The sequence below is a fragment of the Triticum aestivum genome, chromosome 7A (assembly GCF_018294505.1).
Source record: "Triticum aestivum cultivar Chinese Spring chromosome 7A, IWGSC CS RefSeq v2.1, whole genome shotgun sequence".
In the NCBI taxonomy this organism is placed as follows: Eukaryota; Viridiplantae; Streptophyta; class Magnoliopsida; order Poales; family Poaceae; genus Triticum; species Triticum aestivum.
In genome coordinates this window covers 656,653,723-656,671,446 of record NC_057812.1, presented here as the reverse complement: position 1 = coordinate 656,671,446, position 17,724 = coordinate 656,653,723, and the positions used below count along the sequence as shown (strand labels likewise).

The 17,724-nt window shown below is 40.6% G+C and overlaps 1 pseudogene; it reads right to left on the bottom strand.

Annotated features, from left to right (window-relative positions):
* The window catches only part of LOC123153666 (uncharacterized), a 60,252-nt pseudogene that overhangs the window by 32,272 nt on the left and 10,256 nt on the right, over nt 1-17,724 (bottom strand).

The following is a 17,724-nucleotide window of genomic DNA, read 5'->3' as shown; positions in this document are numbered from 1 at the left end:
TTTGAATCTAATATTAAAGAATTTATTTCTTCGCAAAAGAATTTTAATGCTATGATTGAAGAGGAATTGCTTAAGATTGATGATTTGGCTAGGAACGTTGATAAAATTGCTCTTGATGTTGATTCTTTGAAACTTAGATCTATTCCACCTAAGCATGATATCAATGAGTCTCTCAAAGCCATGAGAATTTCCATTGATGAGTGCAAAGAAAGAACCGCTAGGATGCGTGCTATGAAAGATGCCTTTATTAAAGCGTGTTCTTCCAATTCCTATGAAAATAAAGATGAAGATCTAAAAGTTATTGATGTGTCCCCTATTAAATCTTTGTTTTGCAATATTAATCTTGATAATGATGGGACTGAATATGATCCACCTTTACCTAGAAGGTGTTCTAAAAATTTGGAGTATTTAGATCTTGATGATGAAATTGATAAGAGTGGGATTAAAAGAAATAAAACCCAAGATGATGCTGAACCAACTATATTGGATTTCAAGGAATTTAATCATGAAAATTGCTTTGATTGATTGTATTTCCTTGTTGCAATCCTTGCTAAAATCTCCTCATGCTTATAGTCAAAATAAAGCCTTTACCGAACATATCGTTGATGCCTTGATGCAATCTTATGAAGAAAAACTTTAGTTGAAAGTTTCTATCCCTAGAAAACTTTATGATGAGTGGGAACCTACTATTAAAATTAAAATTAAATATTATGAGTTTTATGCTTTGTGTGATTTGGGTGCTAGTGTCTCTACTATTCTCAAAACTTTGTGTGATTTGCTAGACTTCCGTGATTTTGATGATTGCTCTCTAAACTTGCATCTTGCGGATTCCACTATTAAGAAACCTACGGGAAGAATTAATGATGTTCTTATTGTTGCAAATAGGAATTATGTGCCCGTAGATTTTATCTTTCTTGATATGGATTGCAATCCTTCTTGCCCTATTATTCTCGGTAGACCTTTCCTTAGAACGATTGGCGCAATTATTGATATGAAGGAAGGGAATATTAGATTTCAATTTCCATTAAAAAAGGGCATGGAACACTTCCCTAGAAAGAAAATAAAATTACCATATGAATCTATCATGAGAGCCACTTATGGATTGCCTACCAAAGATGGCAATACCTAGATCTATTCTTGCTTGTTGTGCCTAGCTAGGGGCGTTAAACGATAGCGCTTGTTGGGAGGCAACACAATTTTATTTTTATTCCTTGATTTTTTATCCTGTTTAGTAATAAATAAATTATTTAGCATCTGTTTTGGTTGTGTTTTTTTGTGTTTAGTTAGTGTTTGTGCCAAGTAGAACCGTTGGGAAGACTTGGTGAAAGTCTTGTTGAACTTGCTGTAAAAAACAGAAACTTTAGCGCTCACGAGAACTGCTGTCATTTTTATTTGGAGAGTGATATTTAGTTAATTATTTTTGCAGATGATTAATAGATAAATTACTCACATTCATAAATTTAGTTTAGAATTTTTGGGGTTCCAGATCTTGCTCTAGCTACAGATTACTACAGACTGTTCTGTTTTTACAGATTCTGTTTTTCGTTTGTTGTTTGCTTATTTTGATGAATCTATGGCTAGTAAAATAGTTTATAATCCATAGAGAAGTTGGAATACAGTAGGTTTAACACCAAATAAATAAATAATGAGTTCATTACATTACCTTGAAGTGGTCTTTTGTTTTCTTTCGCTAACGGAGCTCACGAGTTTTCTACTTTAAGTTTTGTGCTGTGAAGTTTTCAAGTTTTGGGTAAAGATTTGATGGATTATGGAACAAGGAGTGGCAAGAGACTAAGCTTGGGGATGCCCATGGAACCCCCAAGATAATCTAAGGACAACTAAAAGCCAAAGCTTGGGGATGCCCCGAAAGGCATCCCCTCTTTCGTCTACTTCTATCAGTAACTTTACTTGGAGCTATATTTTTATTCACCACATGATATGTATTTTGCTTGGAGCGTCTTTTATGATTTGATTCTTTGCTTTTTAGTCTACCACAATCATCCTTGCTGTACACACCTTTTGAGAGAGCCATACATAATTTGGAATTTGATAGAATACTCTATGTGCTTCACTTATATCTTTTGAGCTTTATAGTTTTTGCTCTAGTGCTTCACTTATATCTTTTAGAGCACGGTGGTGGATTTGTTTTATAGAAACTATTTATCTCTCATGCTTCACTTAGATTATTTTGAGAGTCTTATTAGCATGGTAATTTGCTTAAAATCTTAATATGCTTGGTATGCAAGATTAATAATAAAACTTTCTTATGAGTGTGTTGAATACTAAGAAAAGTTTGATGCTTGATGATTGTTTTGAGATATGGAGGTAATAATATCAAAGTCATGCTAGTTGAGTAGTTGTGAAATTGAGAAATACTTGTGTTCAGGTTTGCAAGTCCCGTAGCATGCACATATGGTAAACGTTATGCAACAAATTTGAAACATGAGGTGTTATTTGATTGTCTTCCTTATGAGTGGCAGTCGGGGACGAGCGATGGTCTTTTCCTACCAATCTATCCCCCTAGGAGCATGCGCGTAGTGCCGAGGTTTTTGATGACTTGTAGATTTTTGCAATAAGTATGTGACTTCTTTATGACTAATGTTGAGTCCATGGATTATACGCACTCTCACCCTTCCATCCTTGCTAGCCTCTTCGGTACCGTGCATTGCCCTTTCTCACATTGAGAGTTGGTGCAAACTTCGCCGGTGCATCCAAACCCCGTGATATGATACGCTCTTTCACACATAAACCTCTTTATATCTTCCTCAAAACAGCCACCATACCTACCTATTATGGCATTTCCATAGCCATTCCGAGATATATTTCCATGCAACTTTCCATCATTCCGTTCATCATGACACATTCATCATTGTCATATTGCGTAGCATGATCATGTAGTTGACATAGTATTTGTGGCAAAGCCACCGTTCATAATTCTTTCATACATGTCACTCTTGGTTCATTGCATATCCCGGTACACCGCCGGAGGCATTCATATAGAGTCATCTTTGTTCTAGTATCGAGTTGTAAATAAATAGAAGTGTGATGATCATCATTATTAGAGTATTGTCCCAAGTGAGGAATATATAAAAAAGAGAAAGGCCATAAAAAAAGAAAAGGCCCAAAAAATGAGAGAAAAGGAGAGAAGGGACAATGTTACTATCCTTTTACCACACTTGTGCTTCAAAGTAGCACCATGATCTTCATAGTAGAGAGTCTCTCATGTTATCACTTTCATATACTAGTGGGAATTTTTCATTATAGAACTTGGCTTGTATATTCCAACAATGGGCCTCCTCAAGTGCCCTAGGTCTTCGTGAGCAAGCAAGTTGGATGCACACCCACTAGTTTCTTTTGTTGAGCTTTCATACATTTATAGCTCTAGTGCATCCGTTGCATGGCAATCCCTACTCCTTGCATTAACATCCATCGATGGGCATCTCCATAGCCCATTGATTAGCCTCGTTGATGAGACTTTCTCCTTTCTTGTCTTCTCCATATAACCCCCCTCATTATATTCTATTCCACCTATAGTGCTATGTCCATGGTTCGCGCTCATATATTATGTGAAAGTTTATAGGTTTGAGATTACTAAAGTATGAAACAATTGCTTGGCTTGTCATCGGGGTTGTGCATGATGATAGCATTCTTGTGTGACGAAAATGAAACATGACTAAACTATATGATTTTGTAGGGATGAACTTTCTTTGGCCATGTTATTTTGAGAAGACATAATTGCTTAGTTAGTATACTTGAAGTATTATCATTTTTATGTTAATATGAACTTTTGTCTTGAATCTTTCGGATCTGAATATTCATACCACAATTAAGAAGAATCACATTGAAATTATGCCAAGTAGCACTCCACATCAAAAATTCTGTTTTTATCATTTACCTACTCGAGGACGAGCAAGAATTAAGCTTGGGGATGCTTGATACGTCTCCAACGTATCTATAATTTTTGATTGCTCCATGCTATATTATCTACTATTTTGGACTATATTGGGCTTTATTTTCCACTTTTATATTATTTTTGGGACTAACCTATTAACCGAAGGCCCAGCCCAGAATTGCTGTTTTTTGCCTATTTCAGTGTTTCGGAAAAACAGAATATCAAACGGAGTCCAAACGGAATGAAACCTTCGGGAACATGATTTTCTCATCAGATAAGACCCAGGAGACTTGGACCCTCCGTCAAGAAAGCCACGAGGCGGCCACGAGGGTGGAGGGCGCGCCCCTGCCTCGTGGGCCCCTCGAAACTCCACCGACGTACTTCTTCCTCCCATATATATCCACGTACCCCCAAACGATCGGGGACGGAGCCAAAAACCTAATTCCACTGCCGCAACTTTCTGTATCCACGAGATCCCATCTTGGGGCCTGTTCCGGAGCTCCGCCGGAGGGGGCATCGATCACGGAGGGCTTCTACATCATCATCCAAGCCCCTCCGATGAAGTGTGAGTAGTTTACTTTAGACTTACGGGTTCATAGTTAGTAGCTAGATGGCTTCTTCTCTCTTTTTGGATCTCAATACAATATTCTCCCCCTCTATCGTGGAGATCTATTCGATGTAATCTTCTTTTTGCGGTGTGTTTGTTGAGACCGATGAATTGTGGGTTTATGATCAAGTCTATCTATGAATAATATTTGAATCTTCTCTGAATTCTTTTATGTATGACTGGTTATCTTTGTAAGTCTCTTCAAATTATCAGTTTGGTTTGGCCTACTAGATTGGTTTTTCTTGCCATGGGAGAAGTGCTTAGCTTTGGGTTCGATCTTGCGGTGTCCTTTCCTAGTGACAGAAGGGGCAGCAAGGCACGTATTGTATCATTGCCATCAAGGATAACAAGATGTTTTTTTATCATATTGCATGAAACTATCCCTCTACATCATGTCATCTTGCTTAAGGCGTTACTCTGTTTTTAACTTAATACTCTAGATGCATGCTGGATAGCGGTCGATGAGTGGAGTAATAGTAGTAGATGCAGGGAGGAGTCGGTCTACTTGTCTCGGACGTGATGCCTATATACATGATCATGCCTAGATATTCTCATAACTATGCTCAATTATGTCAATTGCTCAACAGTAATTTGTTCACCCACCGTAAAATACTTATGCTCTTGAGAGAAGTCACTAGTGAAACCTATGGCCCCCGGGTCTCTGTCTCATCATATCAATTTCCATTACTTTATTATTGCTTTGTTTTTACGTTTTACTTTGCATCTCTATACCAAAAATATCATTTATCATCTCTATCAGATCTCACTTTCGTAAGTGACCGTGAAGGGATTGACAACCTCTAAGCACGTTGGTTGCGTTGAGCTATTGTTTTTGTGCAGGTACGAGGGACTCGCGCGTAGCCTCCTACTGGATTGGTACCTTGGTTCTCAAAAACTGAGGGAAATACTTACGCTACTTTGTTGCATCATCCTCTCCTCTTCGGGGAAATCCAATGCAATGCTCAAGAGGTAGCAGCATCGCATCTGCGGTGCTTGGACGAACCGTTCGAGGGAACCGTGAGGTGCAGTTCGCGGGAGATCACCTTTCACGGGTCTTCGCTGTTCGCGGGAGACTGGTGACGCGAGGAGGGAGACTGCCCGGGAGATCGGCTACACGCATCACCAACTCTACTTCCGCTGCGATGACTGCGCCTCTAGTGGTAAACCCAAGCTCGTAATCTATTTCCAGCAACATGATCTTGGGTGCGCGGTAGCAAATTTTATTTGGCGCTAGCGTTGCGTACCGCGTGTTCCAACATGTATTATATTGTTTCGTTGATGAAACACTCTTGGTACCTGCTTAATTTATTCGTGCCATATGTGTTTAACTAGTATCTTCATGGACAAACCATACCATCATATGTGTAAATAACATGGTAACTTATGTATGACACATTAGTTCCATAAAAAAAACTTAGGGCATCTACAATGGGGGCACTTAGGCCCGACGCCGGGGTTCTATTCCTGGCAGTTTTGGTCTTATCCCAGTCTACCTTGGGAATTTGGTTAGCATCAATGCCAGTTTAGTCACCGGATGCCTTCTTCTTTTCTGTTCGTATGAGCCTGTATGAGCCTATTTAAGGGGAGCTGTGGATATTCTTTACGAGAAAAAAATCAGTTTGTTAGCGCTTGAATAGGCGCCTCTGTGTTGGCCCAACAGCCTCTCCATTGTAGATGCCCTTATGTATGACATATTGACATGCATGGTAACTAGCGTAGCCTAATAACTGGTAGCTGCTAGTAACTTCTGTGTAAACATGGTAACTTATGTATGACATGCATGATAACTAGCATAGCCTGATAACTTTTGACCCGAAAAAGAAGTGATGGAAACATACCAGCATAGAATCTACTCCCCCTGTCCCATAATATAAGAGCGTTTTTTACACTACTGCAATGTCAAAAACGCTCTTATATTATGAGACGGAAGGAGTAGTTTCGAAGGTCTCGTCATGAATTTAATGTTGAAAAGACTTTGACTCACCGATGGTTTGAGCTACAAAATATTTTAAATTTTTTAGATGTGAAAGAATCTAGAATGACATCAACTTTTATCCTAATGCATGCATGCATGTGCATGCGGGGAAAAGAGGATGACGAAGAAGCGTTTGTATCTATCCCTAAAAATATACCATAGCAATCACCAGTTAGCGATGTCCTAAATATAAACATTATGGATTATGCAACTATTTTTTAAATAACCGAAGCTTGTTAGAACGACGTTCTGAGGTGAGGTCACATTCACGGAGCCACGTACTGTCGTACACACTCTCCAGATCATTTTTTGTTGTTTCTCTCCTGGTGCACGACGCCTTCCTTTTGCGGGAAATTTATTTCCATTATTGTTATTCCTTGTTCACATCCAACTACAATCCTGCATGAATGGGGTGTTCTCATCAAATAAAAGTAAGATTTTCCAAAAACAAATACAAAAGAAAAAAAATCACCCCCCCCCCCCCCCCCCCCCCGAGTTAATGTGGTTCAACATTCACGCTTAAAGAAATTTGTTTAGGGCGTCGAAGAAACTGAAGTAACATTATGGCACTCCTCATTACCTTGTTAATCCCTGTATGTATCCAATAGCGTTAACTGCACCGAGGTTGAAACCAATTACATTCTCAAGCCTGTAAGATTACAAAACTCATAGTTAACTGTATGAAAATCGTCAACACTGATCGCAAGAGAATAACTAGACAGGACAGTACATATATACCAACTAGACAAGTATGAGTCAGCAAGTATTCATCCCATATCCTCAGCATGAACTTGCGGTCTTACTATCTCACAGTGTGAAGCACGTTATCCTTTTTGTTTTGTTTGGCTAACTTGTTCCATGCAATTGCACACAAGACACCTTCAATTATTCTTTTATATTTTTTGCTCATATGCATTATATGGTTTGGTACTATTTACATGAGTTGACACGACATTATAAGGATGCATATGCATGTTGCAGAGGCTGGGAGGTTTAATCTTCCTTAAAACAAACATATGCACATGGTGTACCAAAATTATTCTAGGCGTCACAGAAGTTCCTATCAGGATTCAGGACAAGACGACAGGAACAGATGAAACTATATGCACAAGTAGAAAGCAGTACCTGTATCCAGGTTTAGTGGACTTCCAGATTTGGACTGTCCCATCAAGTGAACCTGTAATTACTACATGAAGTTCGGGGTGCCAACAAAGAGCATTAACACTCTTTGCATTCCCTCCCAGCGTACTAAAACAACATTCTTTCTCCAGATCCCAGATCTTATCGGACAAGAAAACAAGAGAACAACTTAGCATGCAGATAGAAACAGAGTGCATTAGTCTAATTTGAAGAATGTGTAATACCTTTGCAGCGCCATCCGAAGATCCAGAAAGTAAAAGCTGCTGATTCATATATGTGAAGTAATGGAGGCAAAGCACACCATCAGGTTGTCCGTCTAACGTGGCATTGCACGTTGGAGAGTAAATGTCCCACATCTGTAAATCTCAAAAATTAGGCACTGCAAACGTAAGTAGCTCTGATGTAAGAACCATTTAGTTACTTGGTAGTTGAAATAAGAAGAGAAAAAGAAAACCTTGACCGTGTGATCCAAAGAAGCACTGGCAAATCTGGTGCTGTCATTTGGATCAAACATTACTTGTGTGACACATTTACTGTGCCCTAGAAACGTCCGCATGCACTTCCAGCCATTCTTCCAGTCCCAGATCTTTATCATTTGGTCATCTGATGCCGACAGCAAAAACGTATGTGTTGGATTTGCAGCCAAAGACCTGACGACCATCATGAGCTTCGAAGCTCTTGATTTCTTCCATTGTGTCATAGCTGTACACGTAGATGTACCCATCTCCACCACCAGCCACGAGCCATTCCTCTCATTCAATGAACGTTGCCGAATATATTGCAGTTGGAAAGGTTAAGAATCAGCGCAGTGGGTCATGCCTTCATGTTCAAGTTCATGGTGAAAGGAAGGTGAATAGGGAAGCCGATAAGAAGGCATGCCTGGTTCCTCTGCGCTGACTTCAAAGGAATTTTCCTCTGTCTGCATGGCAAAAGAGATTATTTGATCAGTTCCAAAAAAAGGTTTTATGGCGCAACACGATATGGCACACTACTTTAGCACAGAGTACACAGCAGCCCAGCAAACCAATACCTTGGTCTGGTAGTTCCAAATGCAAACACAACCCCTCCGATTGCTCGTCAAGATCCTATATTGCACAACCCGAAAAGTTTTAACGTGCATATAGAGGATATGTCGACGCCCACACGAATTAAGTGAAGTACTCACCATGGTTTATTTGGGTGCACGTCTACGGACAGCACCAGCCGATAGTTCTGACTGGCTATGACCTGATGATCCAAGAGAGCACCGAACAACAAAGTTACAGAAATACCTCTACATGCTAATTAAGCTACTAGAAACTCCCAAACAAAAGCACAAATCAGAACGAAGAACAAAAAACATACCTCTGCTGCTGATTGGATCGACTGTCACACAAAACAAACAGAGGAAAATTGGATAAGGAATTTTAAGAATGACAATTTACACATCATCAGTGAACATATATGACATGTCTTTTCACCCAATCTAAAGCACAAAACCAAAAGGAGACGTGCCTGATTTGAGGTTGTACCCTCTTGTGGGTCACAAACAACACACAGCTTCACCTCTTTCACCTCATCACCGGCTAAGGAATCTGGGTGGGCATTCGTGAGTTGCTCCTCACGCGCCGTACCGCTCCGGAGGGTCAGAAACTCGCCATTTCTTGATTCCTTATGCTCGCGCATGGTCACATTTATGGTGTAGATGTGATTTGGCGGCACAACACCGCAAAGTGGTAGCTTTGTAAGGTATATCCTCGGATTTTCCGTTACAAGCATGAAGGCGATATGACCATCTGTTGTGTTCGTTAGAGAAAACGAGCAGGAGATCAACCTTTTTGGCTCAAAAGAGAAGCGGAGCTCTGGAGGTTGCATGATCAGACGCCTACTGGACCATGCCAAAGGTTCTGGCACGATCAGACGCCTACTGGACCATGCCAAAGGTTCTGGCATGATCAGACGCCTACTGGACCATGCCAAAAGTTCTGGCACGATCAGAGGCTTGCTGGAGCATGCCCGTCCATCAAGCATGTCAACAATGCCTTGTATGGAAGGTCTCATCTTCCTATCAGCATGCACACATTTTAGTCCAATAAGAATGCATGCTCTTATCTGCCACAAGGAATCTACATCAAGCGTACAGTGCTTGGACGCTATATAATCAATCATCCAATTAAGTTGCACCTATATACACGTACAGAACATGAATGTGATATCCTTGGAGATAAAATAGAAGCTAAAACTTAACGGAAGTTTCTAAATTTTGATCTGTGTAAAGTAAAGTAATATTTACTCTTACTTCATATATGTATTCTCTTCCAGATGGGTCTTTCTTGCCATTCTTCTTTCCTGTAGTGGTCTCCAAGATTAGTACACCTAAAGCATATATGTCTGATTGGGCGGAGAATTCTCCTTTGTGTAGATATTCTGGAGCCATGTATCCACTGAATATAATCAGCATTAAGAGTTCAATAAGCATTACTGGAGAGGAGAAAATGTAATTAACATTACGACAAAGGACCGAAAATATTTTACAAGTTTATGGCTGGCTTACTAGGTCCCCGCGACATCGTGGGTATTTAACCATGTTGTATCTTCATAGAAAGGTCTCGAGGTACCAAACCCCGCAATTTTTGGTTCCATATCATCACCCAAAAGTATGTTTTGAGGCTTCAGATCTATATGGATAATAAGAGTTTTATGTAGAAAAAGTAAGCCTTGGCAGATTCCCTTCATTATTTTGAACCGTGTGTTCCAGTCCATGCCATTGGATTCTACAGAAGTTATACAAAAAATTATGCAAGTACCCTAAGATTATGACCTCCAACAATATTTATCTCTTAACGTATTAACAACACGAAAAACATTGGCGAATGACAAACTTTCGGTAAAGTACAACAAGACTTGTTCAGTTGACAATATGCAATATTATCACCTCCTTTTGCCATTTTCTTTATATGAGTACAAAATTTAAAGAAACATAAAACCAACAAAAGATCTAGATAGAGTATAATACTACAAGAAACTAAAGTAGAACATAAATATGCCAGATAGTGGATTGCGTACCAAAAAGATTATTGTGAAGACTTCCCATAGGTAAGTATTCGTAGCAGAGTAAAGATTCAAAAACCTCTGCAAAAATATACCTTCCGTCTTTCTGCACTACTTTCTTTTGACCTTCATGACAAAAACCGACTAACTTTACAATATTTTTGTGTTGGAGAGCCATGATATTTTGAACTTCATTAGAAAATGCTTCAGCAAGCGGCACTGGAGGATCTTCTACAAGTTTCTTAACAACAATCATCCTACCATCTGGCATAATACCCTGTTTAAGTATAGTTACATACATCAGCATAACTGTTCTTTTTATCAACTTTTGAAAAGACAAAAAAGAGGTAATGCTCAATCATATGTACCTTATAAAGATTTCCAAATGCACTTTGACCAATCAGTCGTTCATCGGAGAAGTTTTTTGTAATGTTCTTCAAAAAGTCAAGTGGTAGGTCCTTCGGTAGTGTACTCTCTCTTTTTTCTGCGGGAGCCTTCGGTAGTGTACTCAGAAAGGTCAATGTCCTGCCTTGGACCTCAGTGCCTATTTCTGATGATTGAAACAGATATGAATGTCAGGGTCATCTTTCTCATTTTTCATTTTCGAGAGATATGAGTGTTTTTATTTCTGATGCACATAGCTTCGTTGAGAAAATTAGGCTCTACGAGGCATGAATTGCGTGAGTCCTACATATACCACCTCGTCCTCCATCACATCCAAAATATACTTATTTGCACGGTTACAAGGAAGACATGCAGAATTGCAGATAGCACTACCACCACCACTCAGGAACACCAGCACTAGTAGAAAAGGGGGCAAAGGTCCAGGCCGGGTCAGTCCATTAGTCCCGGTTCAGTCCAGAACCGGGACCAATGGGGGCATTGGATCCGGTTCGTGATCCCAGGGGGCCGGCCGGGCCATGTGGGCCATTGGTCCTGGACCTTTTGGTCCCGGTTGGTGGGACGAATCGGGACCAATGGGCCTCGCTCCTGGCCCACCACCATTGGTCCCGGTTGCTGGCTTGAACCGGGACCAAAGGCTCCCCTTTAGTCCCAGTTCATGCCACCAACCGGGACCAATGAGGTGCCTATATATGCCCCCTCGCGTAAGAGCAGAGCACACTACTCTGTTTTTTCTGGCGGAGGGGGAGAGGGCTTGGTGGTGCTCTAGCTCACCTCCTATGCACACAAGGTGTTCGATGGAATGCCCGAGCCACACTACTTAAGCTTTCTCCTCTCCAAGCTCGACCTCCAAACTCCATTTTCCTCAATATTTGTTTAGGTTTAGTGGTCCGTCACGCCCCGTCCCCGTCTTCACCGCCGTCGATCACCCGCGCCGAGCTCATCGCCGGCACCACCGTGGTGAGCCTCTTGTTCTTATCTTCTTTCTGAAAGGAAAAAATATTCTTGTATGTTTACATAGATACTTGTATTATTTTCTTACTTTTATTATTTCATCTTATATAGTGTGATGGTTTTGGTATCCGCCCCCGTCGGCCCTCGTCCTGTCTATGATTCGGATGTGGTATATATATTATCTTTATAACTATTGGTTCATTTATTGTTTATGAAAATTATGCCGACCAACGTGACATAGATTTTATTTATCTAGGATGTATGTGAACCGGAAATTCCAACCGACCCTATTGTCGAGAGGTTAAATTTAGTTGAAGAAGAAAACAATTTCTTGAAGGAAAAAATAAAAAAAATTGAGGAGGAGAAGATGATATTGGAGTTGCATGTTGCGGATGTCGTCGATGATCACAAGATCAAGATGGATGCAATGCGCTTGAAGATGAGAAAGATTAGAAAATATGCCATTCATACCGAGGCTTGGTATCATTATGCCGTTGGATCAATTGTTACCTTGGTTGCGATTATGATCGCATTTGTTTTCGCATTGAAATGTTTTACATAGTTTCAATGTATGGTTTAATTAATTAGATGCTCTGGAGAGCTATATGTTGTTAGATGAGAACTATGTATGTACTTTGGTTTTAATGTGATGATGAACTTCTATTAATTTGGACACTTAATTATATATAATGCACGCAGATGAACCGGCAATGGATGTACGGTGACAGACACACCTCCGAGTACATTAAGGGCGTGCATGAGTTTCTCGATGCGGCTGAGGCAAACAAGCAGAATGGTTTTATGTGTTGTCCATGCACTGAATGTGGGAATACGATGTCTTACTCTAACCGGAAAATCCTTCACTCCCACCTGCTTTACAAGGGTTTCATGCCACACTATAATGTTTGGACGAGGCACGGAGAAATAGGGGTTATGATGGAAGACGGCGAAGAAGAAGAGTACGATGACAACTATGTGCCCCCTGAATACGGTGATGCTGCAACGGGGGGAGCTGGTGAAGATCAAGAGGAACCAGACGATGTGCCCAATGATGCTGCAACGGGTGAAGCTGCTGAAGATCAAGAGGAACCAGACGATGTGCCCGATGATGATGATCTCCGCCGGGTCATTGTCGATGCAAGGACGCAATGCGAAAGTCAAAAGGAGAAGCTGAAGTTCGATCGCATGTTAGAGGATCACAAAAAAGGGTTGTACCCCAATTGCGAAGATGGCAACACAAAGCTCGGTACCATACTGGAATTGCTGCAGTGGAAGGCAGAGAATGCTGTGCCTGACAAAGGATTTGAGAAGCTACTGAAAATATTGAAGAAGAAGCTTCCAAAGGATAACGAATTGCCCGACAGTACATACGCAACAAAGAAGGTCGTATGCCCTCTAGGATTGGAGGTGGAGAAGATACATGCATGCCCTAATGACTGCATCCTCTACCGTGGTGCATACAAGGATCTGAACGCATGCCCGGTATGCGGTGCATTGCGGTATAAGATCAGACGAGATGACCCTGGTGATGTTGATGGCGAGCCCCCCCAGGAAGAGGGTTCCTGCGAAGGTGATGTGGTATGCTCCTATAATACCACGGTTGAAACGTCTGTTCAGAAATGGAGAGCATGCCAAGTTGATGCGATGGCACAGTGAGGACCGTAAGAAAAACGGGGAGTTGAGAGCACCCGCTGACGGGTCGCAGTGGAGAAAAATCGAGAGAAAGTACTGGGATGAGTTTGCAAAGGACCCAAGGAACGTATGGTTTGCTTTAAGCGCGGATGGCATTAATCCTTTCGGGGAGCAGAGCAGCAATCACAGCACCTGGCCCGTGACTCTATGTATGTATAACCTTCCTCCTTGGATGTGCATGAAGCGGAAGTTCATTATGATGCCAGTTCTCATCCAAGGCCCTAAGCAACCCGGCAACGACATTGATGTGTACCTAAGGCCATTAGTTGAAGAACTTTTACAGCTGTGGAATGGAAACGGTGTACGTACGTGGGATGAGCACAGACAGGAGGAATTTAACCTAAAGGCGTTGCTGTTCGTGACCATCAACGATTGGCCCGCTCTCAGTAACCTTTCAGGACAGACAAACAAAGGATACCACGCATGCACGCACTGTTTAGATGACACTGAAAGTATATACCTGGACAAATGCAGGAAGAATGTGTACCTGGGCCATCGTCGATTTCTTCCGACCAACCATCAATGTCGAAAGAAAGGCAAGCATTTCAAAGGCGAGGCAGATCACCGGAAGAAGCCTGCCATGCGTACCGGTGATCACGTACTTGCTATGGTCAATGATTTACACGTAATCTTTGGAAAGGGTCCCGGCGCACTAGCTGTTCCGAATGACGCTGAGGGACACGCACCCATGTGGAAGAAGAAATCTATATTTTGGGACCTACCCTACTGGAAAGACCTAGAGGTCCGCTCTTCAATCGACGTGATGCACGTGACGAAGAACCTTTGCGTGAACCTGCTAGGCTTCTTGGGCGTGTATGGAAAGACAAAAGATACACCTGAGGCACGGGAGGACCTGCAACGTTTGCACGAAAAAGACGGCATGCCTCCGAAGCAGTATGAAGGTCCTGCCAGCTACGCTCTTACGAAAGAAGAGAAAGAAATCTTCTTTGAATGCCTGCTCAGTATGAAGGTCCCGACTGGCTTCTCGTCGAATATAAAGGGAATAATAAATATGCCAGAGAAAAAGTTCCAGAACCTAAAGTCTCATGACTGCCACGTGATTATGACGCAACTGCTTCTGGTTGCATTGAGGGGGCTTCTACCGGAAAACGTCCGATTAGCCATTGTGAAGCTATGTGCATTCCTCAATGCAATCTCTCAGAAGGTGATCGATCCAGAAATCGTACCAAGGCTAAGGAGTGATGTGGCGCAATGTCTTGTCAGTTTCGAGCTGGTGTTCCCACCATCCTTCTTCAATATCATGACGCACGTCCTAGTTCATCTAGTCGACGAGATTGTCATTCTGGGGCCCGTATTTCTACACAATATGTTCCCCTTTGAGAGGTTCATGGGAGTCCTAAAGAAATATGTCCGTAACCGCGCTAGGCCAGAAGGAAGCATCTCCATGGGCCATCAAACAGAGGATGTCATCGGGTTTTGTGTTGACTTCATTCCTGGCCTTAAGAAGATAGGTCTCCCTAAATCGCGGTATGAGGGAGACTGACTGGAAAAGGCACTCTTGGAAGTGACTCAATAATATGCAGGGACGGATATTCTTGGTCTCAAGCACACTACACAGTTCTACAGAACTCTACCTTGGTGACCCCGTATGTCGATGAACACAAGAACAGTCTGCGCTCCAAACACCCGGAGCAGTGCGACGACTGGATTACATGTGAACACATTAGGACTTCCAGCAGTTGGTTGGAAGCACGTCTCAGAGTTGACAACATTGTTTGTGATGAGTTGTACTTGTTGTCCAGGGGACCATCTTTGACTGTATTGATTTACAAAGGATACGAGATAAATGGGAATACATTTTACACGATTGACCAAGATCAAAAGAGCACCAACCAAAACAGCGGTGTCCACTTTGATGCAACAACCGAGAGGGGAAAGGACACATATTATGGTTACATAGTGGACATATGGGAACTTGACTACGGACATGATTTTAAGGTCCCTTTGTTTAAGTGCAAATGGGTCAATCTGTCAGGAGGGGGGGTACAGGTAGACCCACAGTACGGAATGACAACAGTGGATCTGAAAAATCTTGGGTACACTGACGAACCGTTCGTCCTAGCCAATGATGTGGCACAGGTTATCTATGTGAAGGACATGTCTACCAGACCGAGAAAAAGAAAAGATAAGGAAGCGAATACATCATACGATGAGCCAAAGCGCCACATAGTTCTTTTAGGAAAAAAGGACATCCTGGGAGTGGAGGGCAAGACAGACATGTCTGAAGATTATGAAAAGTTTCATGAAATTCCCCCCTTCAAAGTCAAGGCTGACCCAAACATCCTGATAAACGATGAAGATTATCCATGGTTACGGCGCAATAAGCAAATGACACAAGCAAAGAAAAAGTGAAGACTTTCTCCCGGAACTATTATGATGATACCATGCCAACTTTGTAACAGACGAGTATGATACCATTGTCTGTTTTGTACATGCACATGCTATGCCAACTTTTTCAGATTTCATTTGAAAACTATGAATTTAGGTCGAATTTTCTCTATAGGTGCATCTATGTTTATTTTTTTAGTAAGTTAATCACAAACTTATGATTCACACAAATTCCAAAGAATTCAAATTTTAACTATTCAAGTTTGAAAACTAATGGCACTAACAAAAAGTTTATAATTTTTCTAAAACTAATGGCACTAACAGAATTATAATTTTGCTGACCTAAAAGCAAAAAGAATTAAAAAATAAAGCAAAAAACAAAAGAAAATAAATAATACAGAAAACAAAACAAAAAAACAGGAAAAAAAATTAAAAATAGCAACAATAAGCATTTTGTTTTAAGTAGAAACAAAATAAAATAAATAAAGCAACAAAGAAAACAAAAAAACAAAAAAAGTGTTTTCAAATTTGAAAACTAACGGCACTAACAGAAATTTTATAATTTTTCTAAAACCAAAAGCAAAAAGAATTAAAAAATAAAGCAAAAAAAATGCAGAAAACAAAACAAAAAAATTGGAAAAAAATAGGGCTCGCCCCTGGCCCATGACCATTAGTCCCGGTTTGTGCCACAAACCGGGACTAAAGGGTTGGTCCTCATTGCGTCCAGAGTTTAGTCCCACCTCGCCAACCGAAGGGCGCTCACACCGGTTTATAAGCCCGTCTCTCTCTACCTTGTTGAGCTCCTCTCAAAGTGAAAATAGATGCCCCTATACAGGGAATTTGACCTAAATTCATAATGAATTTCTCTGAAATTCATAGAAATTGATTATGAATTTAGGTCAAATTTTCTCTATAGGTGCATCTATGTTCATTTTTTAGTAAAGTTAATCATAAACTTGTGATTCACACAAATTTCAAAGAATTCAAATATTAACTATTCAAATTTGAAAACTAATGGCACTAACAGAAAGTTTATAATTTTTCTAAAACTAATGGCACTAACAGAAAGTTTATAATTTTGCAGACCTAAAAGAAAAAAGAATTAAAAAATAAAGCAAAATACAAAAGAAAATAAATAAGGCAGAAAACAAAACAAAAAAACTGGAAAAAACAAAAGTAGAAACAATAAATATTTTGTTGTAAGTAGAAACAAAATAAAATAAATAAAGCAACAAAGAAAATAAAAAAACTAAAAAAGTGTTTTCAAATTTGAAAACTAATGGCACTAAGAGAAAGTTTATAATTTTTCTAAAACTAAAAGAAAAAAGAATTAAAAAATAAAACAAAAAACAAAAGAAAATAAATAATGCAGAAAACAAAACAAAAACTGGAAAAAATAGCAACAATAAGTATTTTGTTGTAAGTAGAAACAAAATAAAATAAATAAAGCAACAAAGAAAAAAACTGCCACCTATTGGGCTACCACGGCCTGAATACGAATAGAAACCCAACCTGGGCCATGATTCAGGCCCGCAGAAGGCTCAATAGGCCCACAAGCAGAGAGGTGTCAGATTAGGCCCATAGGCCTGCAGTTCAGACAAGTTCGAGAGGGAAGAGACTGCGGAGCTTATAAACAGGTGTTGGCCGCTCTCAACTAGCAAGGTGGGACTAAACTCCCACCAC